This window comes from Bos mutus, chromosome 13, assembly GCF_027580195.1.
Source record: "Bos mutus isolate GX-2022 chromosome 13, NWIPB_WYAK_1.1, whole genome shotgun sequence".
Taxonomy (NCBI): Eukaryota; Metazoa; Chordata; class Mammalia; order Artiodactyla; family Bovidae; genus Bos; species Bos mutus.
Genome location: NC_091629.1, coordinates 45432028 through 45443394, shown reverse-complemented (window position 1 = coordinate 45443394; position 11367 = coordinate 45432028).

Here is an 11367-nt window from a genome sequence, read left to right as displayed (position 1 = left end):
TTTTGTAACGTGGAGAGTTTTGCTGTTTTCAGCTGAAATCAGTTGAAGTAGCTTGCCTATGTTTAGGAACTATGCTGTGAGAAAAATATCTATTATATTTGTATAAAGAAATCATAAACAATTTGCTTCCCTCCTCCCTCAGCATTACAAGATTCACCATCTGTAAAGTTTTTAACACTGCTTAGTTAAGAAAGAGATTTTTATAGTTACATCCAGTTCCCATCAATACTCCCAAGCCAGGAAAATATTTTTATTTTTTGATAAGTTTTGGTTTAAAAGAACTCAATACTTATTCTCTCTGAATTGTTTCAGTGGGAAATGAAAATACAAAAATGAAATTTTTAGTTTATCTAAGACTTTTTATTATTTTGCTAAATACCTAAATTCCTTATACTTTGTAGATCAGTTTTTATTAATTATAATAACATTTAAAGATATGAAATGTAAACCTAGGTCTTCAATTAAATAAGTCATAGACAGTAAAGAATCTGCCCAAAATGTGGGAGACCTGGGTTTGATCCCTGGATGAAGAAGATTCCCTGGAGAAGGAAATGGCTACCCACTCCAGTATTCTCGCCTTGAGAAGTCCCTGGACAGAGGAACCTGTGGGCTATAGTCCATGGGATCGCAAAGAGTCGGACATGACTGAGTGACTAATACTTACTTACTCATTTAAGCATATAGTGTTTATAAATTTGTCTTTTGTAAACTTAAGATAACATTCCATTTATGTGGATTGATAGTTTCACCACTTACAGCATCTGGGTATAGTTTATGATGTCCTTATTCCTTTGTCAAATTATGAACTATGATTTAAAGTTAACTTAAATATGTTTCCTGAAATCTGTTATTGAATTAGGATCTTTAGAATTATGGCAATTTATCTTGATACTTAAAAAAAAGTTAACATTTGGAGAGAGAGGAAATAGAGTCTATAGTTACCACACAGTTCTAATCTTTTAAAACTTATGTATTTTTACTGATATAAATAAATTTGTTCTTCAAACCATTCAAGTTGGGGTGGATATCATAATCAAAGTATTATATACATTGTTGTAAAATATACTTGATAAGATAGTTTGTTTTAACATTAGAGTACACATTGTCATGCAATGCATTGTTTGGTTAGGTATATACTGTATATCTACACATAAGTATATATTAAGGTATATTAAAACTAATGAAAAAAGACATTTGAATTCAATAAAGGAGGAAGACTGGTAGACTTGAGAAGAGAAAGTTGAACTCCACATCCATAGTCTATTCTGAATATGAGTTAGCAAATTTTGCTACCTGGGTGTTTTGTATAGGTGACAGCCTTTCTCCCTTCATCAAATGTGTTTTCTCTGATTTCAAAAGAGCAATGACTCATTATGATTCAGAGCATCTTATGACTTAGACAATTGTAAAAATAATAAAGTGTCCCTCACTTCTGGTGAAGTTGAAATTTCCAAAGATCCTTCTCTTAAAAACCTGTGCTTTTAGGTTCAACTAACAAACCTCCTGTGACGGTGCTCACAGGTATTACCCTCGCCCAAATCAGGACTCAATTCAGACCTTCAGAAACTGACAGGCATCTTTTGTATGCACATCAGCTTTGGTATTTATAAGTAACTAACTGCTTGTTTGCACCAAAGATTTACTCTCTCACTTTGCTTATGTAATCTATAACATGATACACACAGAGAAAGAATATCTTAGCATTTAGTCTTGATTAGTATGTTTCAGATTTCTTTCAGAATTGCTCAACTGTATTGTATATTTATTTTATTTAAAACATGGTTAATTTTATAGTTTTCAGGTAAAGAAAGCAGTTCATACTTACATTTGAAGTGAAAGTCTCTCAGTCATGTCTGACTCAGTGACCCCAGGCTCCTCTGTCCATGGAATTATCCAGGCCAGAATACTGGAGTGGGTAGCCATTCCCTTCTCCAGGGGATCTTCCGAACCCAGGGATCAAACCTATGTCTTCTGCATTGCAGGTGGATTCTTTACCGTCTGCAGCACCAGGGGAGCCCCTACATTTGAAGGCCTATTGTTAATATTTAGACAGATTTTTAAAAATATATACATGAAGTGTGGCCCAGATAAACATTAAAAGCCTCTTTATTAGAATAGCTTTCTATTTTCCCTTTAATCAATCAATCAATCAATCAATTTTATTGAGGTATAATTGACATATAACCTTACCTTGTGTATGGCAGCTTCTTTCCATAGCGGGTAAGGCCAGAGAGAGACTCAGCTGTTGGCAGCCAACACTCTTGGAAGCTAGGGGAATTATGGCTTCAGTCTTGATGGGGATTCTAGATGGTGCAACAGAGTATACACCAAGAGATGTATGCTTTGAGATCTTTCTGGACACCTCTGCATGTTGACCAGTTAAATCAAAAAAGCTGTGGGTAACCAGAGTTGCTAGACTTGTGCTGTCCAGGAGCCTGAAAGAAGACTAAGAGGAGAAATTGATTCTCAAAGATTAAACTCTATTTTCTTTTCAAAGGCAAACAGTAATTTATTAGGTAATAATTTATTGGCTGGACTGAGGTATCAGTCTTGCAGGTAAGAGTTAGCTTTGAAGCCTTAATTTATACATTCTTACTCAAAATGGGTTTCTTGAAGGGGAATTGAGGCTTGCCACTCATTGATTTCTTGTACAAATTCATGTATAAATGATAGATAGCAATGACTCTTATCATTTGGTTAAGAGACAATTAAGACATTTTCAGAAACGTTTGAGTGTATAAAAGGGAAAGTGGAGGAGGAAAAGAAGTGTAAGGGAGCCTGAGTGAGGATATCTGGAAGTCTGGTAAAAGGAAAGTATATACAGAGGGCAATCCCTTAAAAAAACAAACAGAAAAAGGACCCAATACTTGAAGGATGGTAATGGTACTGGAAGAAACACTTTCTATTAAGCAATGACATTTATGGAATGTTGCATTATTTGCAACCTTAACTAATAGGTAACAAATGTTTTCACATGGATTCCAATACATTCTAGAAAAAGAAGGCCTGTAAAAAGATGCTAAGGCATTTACTGCAAATTCAAGGCTAGGGTAAATTTTGCGGCAACAGAGAATGGAATTGTGAATGTAAAACATTATATGCTCCATATTTTACTTATTAAAAAACTCCTTTTGTCTCTGTCTGTAAGTTTTAAACTTGCTTTTCCCTCCCTTCCTCAGTAATCACTGAGGTTCCAGCACTTGTCCTGGCAACTGTAAATCCTACTCACGGTTGGTGAAATAAATTTCAACAAAATAAGAAGAAAATGTTCCTTCCTCCCTCACAGTCTACTAGGAAAGCAGATAATATCCAGTTTGATAAAGCTATTCTTATGAGGATTAATGCTAACAAAGAAGTTTTGTAAACCACCCAGACTTCTAAGTTTGTTGCTATGTCCTGTGAAATTAACCTTAACCTCCATGAGGTCTGTAGTTCCAATTGGTTACATTTATGATGGAATTCCAGTTGAGCTATTTCAAATCCTAAAAGATGATGCTGTGAAAGTGCTGCACTCAATATGCCAGCAAATTTGGAAAACTCAGCAGTAGCCACAGGACTGGAAAATGTCAGTTTTCATTCCAATCCCAAAGAAAGGCAATGCCAAAGAATGCTCAAATTACTACACAATTGCACTCATCTCACACGCTAGTAAAGTAATGCTCAAAATTCTCCAAGGCAGGCTTCAGCAATACATGAACCGTGAACTTCCAGATGTTCAAGCTGGCTTTAGAAAAGGCAGAGGAACCAGAGATCAAATTGCCAACATCCACTGGATCATGGAAAAAGCAAAAGAGTTCCAGAAAAGCATCTATTTCTGCTTTATTGACTATGCCAAAGCTTTTGAGTGTGTGGATCACAATAAACCGTGGAAAATTCTGAAAGAGATGGGAATCCCAGACCACCTAACCTGCCTCTTGAGAAATCTATATGCAGGTCAGGAAGCAACAGTTAGAACTGGACATGGAACAACCGACTGGTTCCAAATAGGAAAAGGAGTATGTCAAGGCTGTATATTGTCACCCTGCTTATTTAACTTATATGTAGATTACATCATGAGAAATGCTGGACTGGAAGAAGCACAAGCTGGAATCAAGATTGCTGGGAGAAATATCAATAACCTCAGATATGCAGATGACACCACCCTTATGGCAGAAAGTGAAGAGGAACTAAAAAACCTTTTGATGAAAGTGAAAGAGGAGAGTGAAAAAGTTGGCTTAAAGCTCAACATTCAGAAAACGAAGATCATGGCATCCGGTCCCATCACTTCATGGGAAATAGATGGGGAAACAGTGTCAGACTTAATTTTGGGGGAACTCCAAAATCACTGCAGATGGTGATTGCAGCCATGAAATTAAAAGACACTTACTCCTTGGAAGGAAAGTTATGACCAACCTAGATAGCATATTAAAAAGCAGAGACATTACTTTGCCAACAAAGGTCTGTCTAGTCAAGGCTATGGTTTTTCCTGTGGTCATGTATGGATGTGAGAGTTGGACTGTGAAGAAAGCTGAGCGCTGAAGAATTGATGCTTTTGAACTGTGGTGTTGGAGAAGACTCTTGAGAGTCCCTTGGACTGCAAGGAGATCCAACCAGTCCATTCTAAAGGAGATCAGTCCTGGGTGTTCATTGGAAGGACTGATGCTAAAGCTGAAACTCCAGTACTTTGGCCACCTCATGCGAAGAGTTGACTCATTAGAAAAGACTCTGATGCTGGGAGGGATTGGTAACAGGAGGAGAAGGAGATGACAGAGGATGAGATGGCTGGATGGCATCACCAACTCGATGGACATGAGTTTGAGTGAACTCTGGGAGTTGGTGATGATCAGGGAGGCCTGGCATGCTGCGATTCATGGGGTCTCAAAGAGTCGGACACAACTGAGCAACTGAACTGAACTGATGATACTTGTCATAGCTTCCCTGGTGGCTCAGTTGGTAAAGAATCCACCTGCAATGCAGGAGACCCCGGTTTGATATCTGGGTTGGGAAGATCCTCTGGAGAAGGGATAGGCTGCTCCAGTATTCTTGGGCTTCCCTGTGGCTCAGCTGGTAAAGAATCCACCTGCAATTTGGGAGACCTGGGTAGCTCAGTGGTATAGAATCCACCTGCAATGTAGGAAATGCAGGTTTGATCCCTGGGTTGGGGAATATCCCCTGGAAAAGGAAATGGCAACCCACTCTTGCCTGGGAAATCTCATGGACAGAGGAACCTGGTGGGCTACAGTCCATGGGGTCACAAAAGAGTTCTATTTTATATTTTCTTAAAGATAAAAAGTCAGAAGGGGATCACTGGATCTTCCAACTCCTCTCATACAATGAAACAAAAAAAATAAAATGACCCCACTGGTTTCTTACTAAACCCAAAGTTGGATATATTTGAATTAATGATGGCTATTAATAAAAATTGGCTTAGACGGTAAAGAATCTGCCTGCAAGGTGGAATATCTGGGTTTGATCCCTGGGTCAGGAAGGTACCCTGGAGAGGGAAATGGGTACCTACTCCAGTATTCTTGCCTGGAGAATCCCATGGACAGAGGAGCCTGGTGGGCTATATAGTATATAGTCTATGGGATCACAAAGGGTCAGACATGACTGAGCTACTAACATACACATTAATAAAACAATTGATTCAGCAGTATCATTTTATAAATATCTCTTTCACCCTATCTCTATGAAGAAAATATACTTTGTTTAAGACTTCAGAAATATCTGCATTCTCATCTTTGTTCTCAGGAGCTGATGACCTTGGGAAAGTTAACACCCGTCTCTGAACATCCCCTCCCTTATCTGTATCTACTGCACATGTTGTTTAGAACAAAACCTGACAAAAAATAACTGCTTGATAAATATTAATTGACCTTCTCACTTTCCCCCTTTCCTTTCTTTCCTTTTTCCCACAGTTTTAATTCCCGCCTCTCTGTCTTCTTGGCTCCTACGTGCCTAGCACGAGCCTGAGTACATATGAAGTCCTTTATAACTCTCTCCTTTCAGGTGGACAAAGACAATTTATTATTAGTACTTAAAATTCTTTTCTTTAAAAAATACTTCCATTATTATTTGTGTCTCACATAAAGGACAGATGGTTTCCATTTCCCAGTTTGCTTTAATAGGAGGGAGAGCCTCCTTTTGTTAGGGATGTTGGCCCATGTCCAGCTCTTTCCAAATGGGATCTAGCAAGGACATATATTAAATGTTGTCTGTCTGCTAGTCAGCCTCAGATAAGTTTTCTCCCTCTCTGTACTTCACTGACACAAACCCAGCTTGCTTCAGCAGTTAATAATGCCAGAGTTCAGCTTTTCCACAGAAACAATTTTCCATCCTTCATGAATCAGCCAACTACTTCTGGGGTCCTGCAGTCATGGAATTTCATATCCTGATTTTTGTCATGGAAAATTGCCCATGAAACTCAAATAATATGGGACTCTCTCAGTCGTGCTGTAGTCCTGATCTGTTTTAAGATACTAGTCTTATATTAGGATGGCAAGCAACGGAAGCCTGGTTTCAGGCATCTTGATGAATTTCCCCCCATATTCATTACATGTTAGCATCTCTTTCTGATTCTTTCCTGCCAAATTAGATTTATTGGTGCAGCTGCAGTGGTGGAATGGTTGAAGGTTTGAGCATGTGTCAGAGTCAAGGCTAGCACTGGTGTGTCTGCTCTGCATTGCAGAGGGTAGCACGCTGCAAAACATTTTTCTCCTTTGCTAGTCACTTCTTTAAGCTCTGCCAGGAGGGGTTGCTAGAGGGACACTACCAGGTGGGAGAAGGAAGAAGGACTTGCTCCATCCTCTTTGCTTCCTCAGGGCTTCCTATGTATTTCCTGTTGCCACTGGCATTACCCTAGCCTTGCTTCTTCACCCCAACACTGGCAGGGCATTCCCTCAGCAGCAGCTGGACTCAGTTTGTAATTTCCAACATTTACAAAGCCAGTCTTATTATGCCTCACAGAGATATCAGCTCTAGCTAAGCAGAGCTCTTGCCTTAGAGGTTTGAGTTTCAGCTCTGCTCCAAGTTTCAATTTCTCCTCCAAGTTTCAAAGCTTTAATGCTCCCAATCTCCTTTCTTGTTATCTCATCCCTGGGAGTGGTAACGGATTCCTGCAGTTGCTGTCTCTGCAAAATTTTATCTTTTTAATGTTTTTCAATTTTTAAATGCTTAGTTAGCAATTCTGTATATTACATTTAAAATTAAATTAGCTAATATTAATGTTCTATTTAAGTATTACATTTTCTCTGTCAAAATAACAGATAGGACTTTGACTGATTTAAAATTTAATTAGATTTATGGTTCAGTTCATTCGCTCAGTCGTGTCTGACTCTTAGTGACCCTATGAATCGCAGCATGCCAGTCCTCCCTGTCCATCACCAACTCCTGGAGTTCACTCAGACTCACATCCATCGAGTCAGTGATGCCATCCAGCCATTTCATCCTCCATCGTCCCCTTCTCCTCCTGCCCCCAATCCCTCCCAGCATCAGAGTCTTTTCCAATGAGTCAATTCTTCACATGAGGTGGCCAAAGTACTGGAGTTTAAGCCTCAGCATCATTCCTTCCAAAGAAATCCCAGGGCTGATCTCCTTCAGAATGGACTGGTTGGATCTCCTTGCAGTCCAAGGGACTCTCAAGAGTCTTCTCCAACACCACAGTTCAAAGGCATCAATTCTTCGGCACTCAGCTTTCTTCACAGTCCAACTCTCACGTCCATATATGACCACTGGAAAAACCATAGCCTTGACTAGACGGACCTTTGTTGGCAAAATAATGTCTCTGCTTTTCAATATGCTATCTAGGTTGGTCATAACTTTTCTTCCAAGGAGTAAGCGTCTTTTAATTTCATGGCTGCAGTCACCATCTGCAGTGATTTTGGAGCCCCCAAAAATAAAGTCTGACACTGTTTCTACTGTTTCCCCATCTATTTCCCATGAAGTGATGGGACCAGATGCCATGATCTTCGTTTTCTGATTGTTGAGTTGAGATTTATGGTTAGGGGCAAGAAATTGAGTCCAGGTTTCAAAGGGGAGGGATCTCTGAGAGATGATATTGTATATTAAGGGATGAATTGAGGTGGACAGTGGGTGGAAGAGCTTACAGTTAAGGGAGATAGAGTCAGGATGATTCTTAGGTGGGGAGCTGTATTAGGGAAGATAGGATTGGGTGGGGTGGTCTGGAGAAAGGATGGAATTTTAGGACAAATGAATCTGGGTGTAGGTGTAACAGGAGGGAAAGGGGCGGGGCACAACTTTGGAAAGAATGACATAGCCCAAGGACACAACATAAAACCCATTAGAATCAAATGGGACCAAGATGGCAGACAAGACAAGACCTTGATCCTCAATCAGCAAGTGAAATGACACACCCAGAGGTGCCAGGACAGTTCCAAGGAGTTAAAAGACCAAGGAGTGGGTGGTGGCCCAAATCCTGGAAATCTCCACCCCTTCTCCAAAATAGTTGGAATAATCCTCCCACTCATTAGCATATGAAATTACACAGCCTATTAAAACTAACCATGCCAAACTTCAGGGCCGCACTCACTCTCTGTGATGGCCCACACTCTGTCTGTGGAGTGTGCTTCTCTCTGTGTCTGAATAAATCCACTCCTTACCTATCACTGTGTCTCTCACTGAATTCTTTCTGCGATGAGACATCAAGAACCTGAGCTTCATTAGGTCCTGAAACCAGGCACTGTGTGTTCAAGTCCCAATCTGTGGTAAACGGTTTCATAAGGATTAGGCAGGGTAGTGGGTTGAATTGGGGCTAGATTGAAGGCAGGAGAAGGGGGTGACAGAGGATGAGATGGTTGGATGGCATCACTGACTCAATGAACATGAGTTTGAGCAAACTCCGGAAGTTGGTGATGGACAGGGAAGCCTGGGGTCAGACACAATTTAGCGTCTGAATGACAAGGGGATCTTCCCAACTCAGGAATTGAATCTATCTCCTATATTGGCAGGTGGATTCTTTATCCATGAGCCACCAGGGAAGCCTGCATTATGTTGAACACCTTAAACTAATGCAATGTTGTATGTCAATTGAATCTAAACAAAAATGGCGGGGTGGGGGTGGGGAGAGAGAATGTGCAGCACTAGATTGCCAAACTAAGTTTATTTTTTCACTCTGAGACCAAAGTTTTTCCCACTGGTACATTTTCATAAGTTGAGAGTTATGTACATGAATGGAGAAATGATGTCTTTATTATCACTAATCTCTAATTACAATATGAGCATTTCCTTGATTTGTAAATATGGTCAACAATTTTTTTAGTTATTATTTATTCTCTTGACTCTATCACCAAAAGAAAAATAATTTTATATCATATTAAAAATATTGCATATACCTTGAGATATCATTTATGTTCACCACTATTTTGAAATTGCACTACTTATTAGACTTACTGTTTGGACTTATTTAAGACACTAATAAATATTTATAATTTTATTTCAATAAAAAAGTAAAGGGATCATTTAAGAGGACATAGGAGCCAGCTGGAAGAAATTTTACTTGTTAAAATTATGACGATTTGAGCTTCAAAAATAAAGCCAAATATAATGGGTTGAAATACATTTAATCAATGAAGAGACATGAATGCCTAGTGATGCCCAAAGATAGATAACCAGGAAAGCTCATATGTTATGATTTGAAGCAACCACGAAGAAAACTTCTTTGGAAACTGGTAACTAATTTGAATGAATTATGTGTTTATCTTGCCTCTCTAATAGGAGCTGTATTTCTAGTAAACAAATAGCTCTAGTTCGTAAGGGAAAGTTCTATTTTACTGAGTTTTATCTTGCAAATTCTAAAGAAACTATTGACTCCGTCAAGGACTAAAATTAGCGTTAAAACCACAAAGTGAATGATTGAGATGGAACCAGACACTTGTAAATACAAAAGTAGCACCATATTAATTATTTTGAATATAAAGGGGGAAACCAGCACTGTTCAATAAAAAAATTCGTTATCAATTTAATTTCATTGTGAATCTGAATATTAGATGATGTTCAGATGTCAAATCCTGATGAAGAACATAGCTTCATCTCTGATGCATTTTTGCCAAACATATTAACTTGACTTAATAAAGCCCCTAGAACTAGCCTCCAATTTACCTGATATATTGGTGAACAAGCTAAAGAAAAATAAATAAAACAGAAGGTGAGTCACTGTTAGGACAACTGGCCCAATGTTTTCAACAAATTAGTGTGTGACAAAATGTGCTAGCTTGAAAGAGATCGGAGGAATATGAAACTTACATACAGTGTTTTGGGCATGCCAACTTTACAGAACATCTTGCTCTATGATAAGCGAACATGCATAGTAAGTATTAAAAAATACTTCAAAGAAAAGCGATCCATCAAGAGTAGTACTGAAAGAAACGCAAACCTGCATAGATCAACCAAGCATGAAGACATTGACGTGGTACGAAGAGGCCTCTTCTCCCACGAACTCCCATACCCATAAAGTATTAACATTGAGTTCCAGTTTGTTTTGCTTAGACTAGTCTTTGTTCACGCTCTTTTGCCCTGGCATAATTATTAATAATGGTCTCCTTTATTCTTGAATGTGTCCTGTTCACATTAATTATGGATGAATTTTACGGCCACCTCAGATCTTGCAAACCTTGAAGGAACAGTCAATTCCTCTCTTACACAAGTTGTTCCAGAAAATAGAGGAAACATGAGTTGCTTGGATGATTTTAGGAGCTTAGTGTTATCTTGATTTCAAAACCAGATAAGAATAACAAAGGACAGAAAATAGACCATATCTCTCTGTATCTCTGTATGTGCCAAAATTCCAAATAGAATTGTAGATAACCAAATTTAATAATGTGTTAAAATATAAAATGAACAATTCAGTTCAGTTCAGTCGCTCAGTCGTGTCTCACTCTTTGCAGCCCCATGGACTGCAGCACGCCAGGCTTCCTTGTCCATTACCAACTCCCGGAATTTACCCAAACTCATGTCCATTGAGTTGGTGATGCCATCCAACCATTTCATCCTCTGTCGTCCCCTTCTTCTCTCACCTTCAATCTTTCCCAGCATCAGGGTCTTTTCAAATGAGTCAGTTCTTCACATCAGGTGGTCAAAGTTTTGGAGTTTAAGCTTCAACATCAGTCCTTCCAATGAACACCCAGGACTGATCTCCTTTAGGATGGACTGGTTGGATCTCCTTGCAGTCCAAGGGACTCGCAAAAGTCTTCTCCAACATCACAGTTCAAAAGCATCAATGCTTCAGCACTCAGATTTCTTTTATAGTCCAAATCTCACATCCATAGCTGGAAAAACCATAGCTTTGACTAGTCGGACCTTTGTTGGCAAAGTAATGTCTCTGCTTTTGAATGTGCTATCTAGGTTAGTTATACCTTTTCTTTCAAGGAGCAA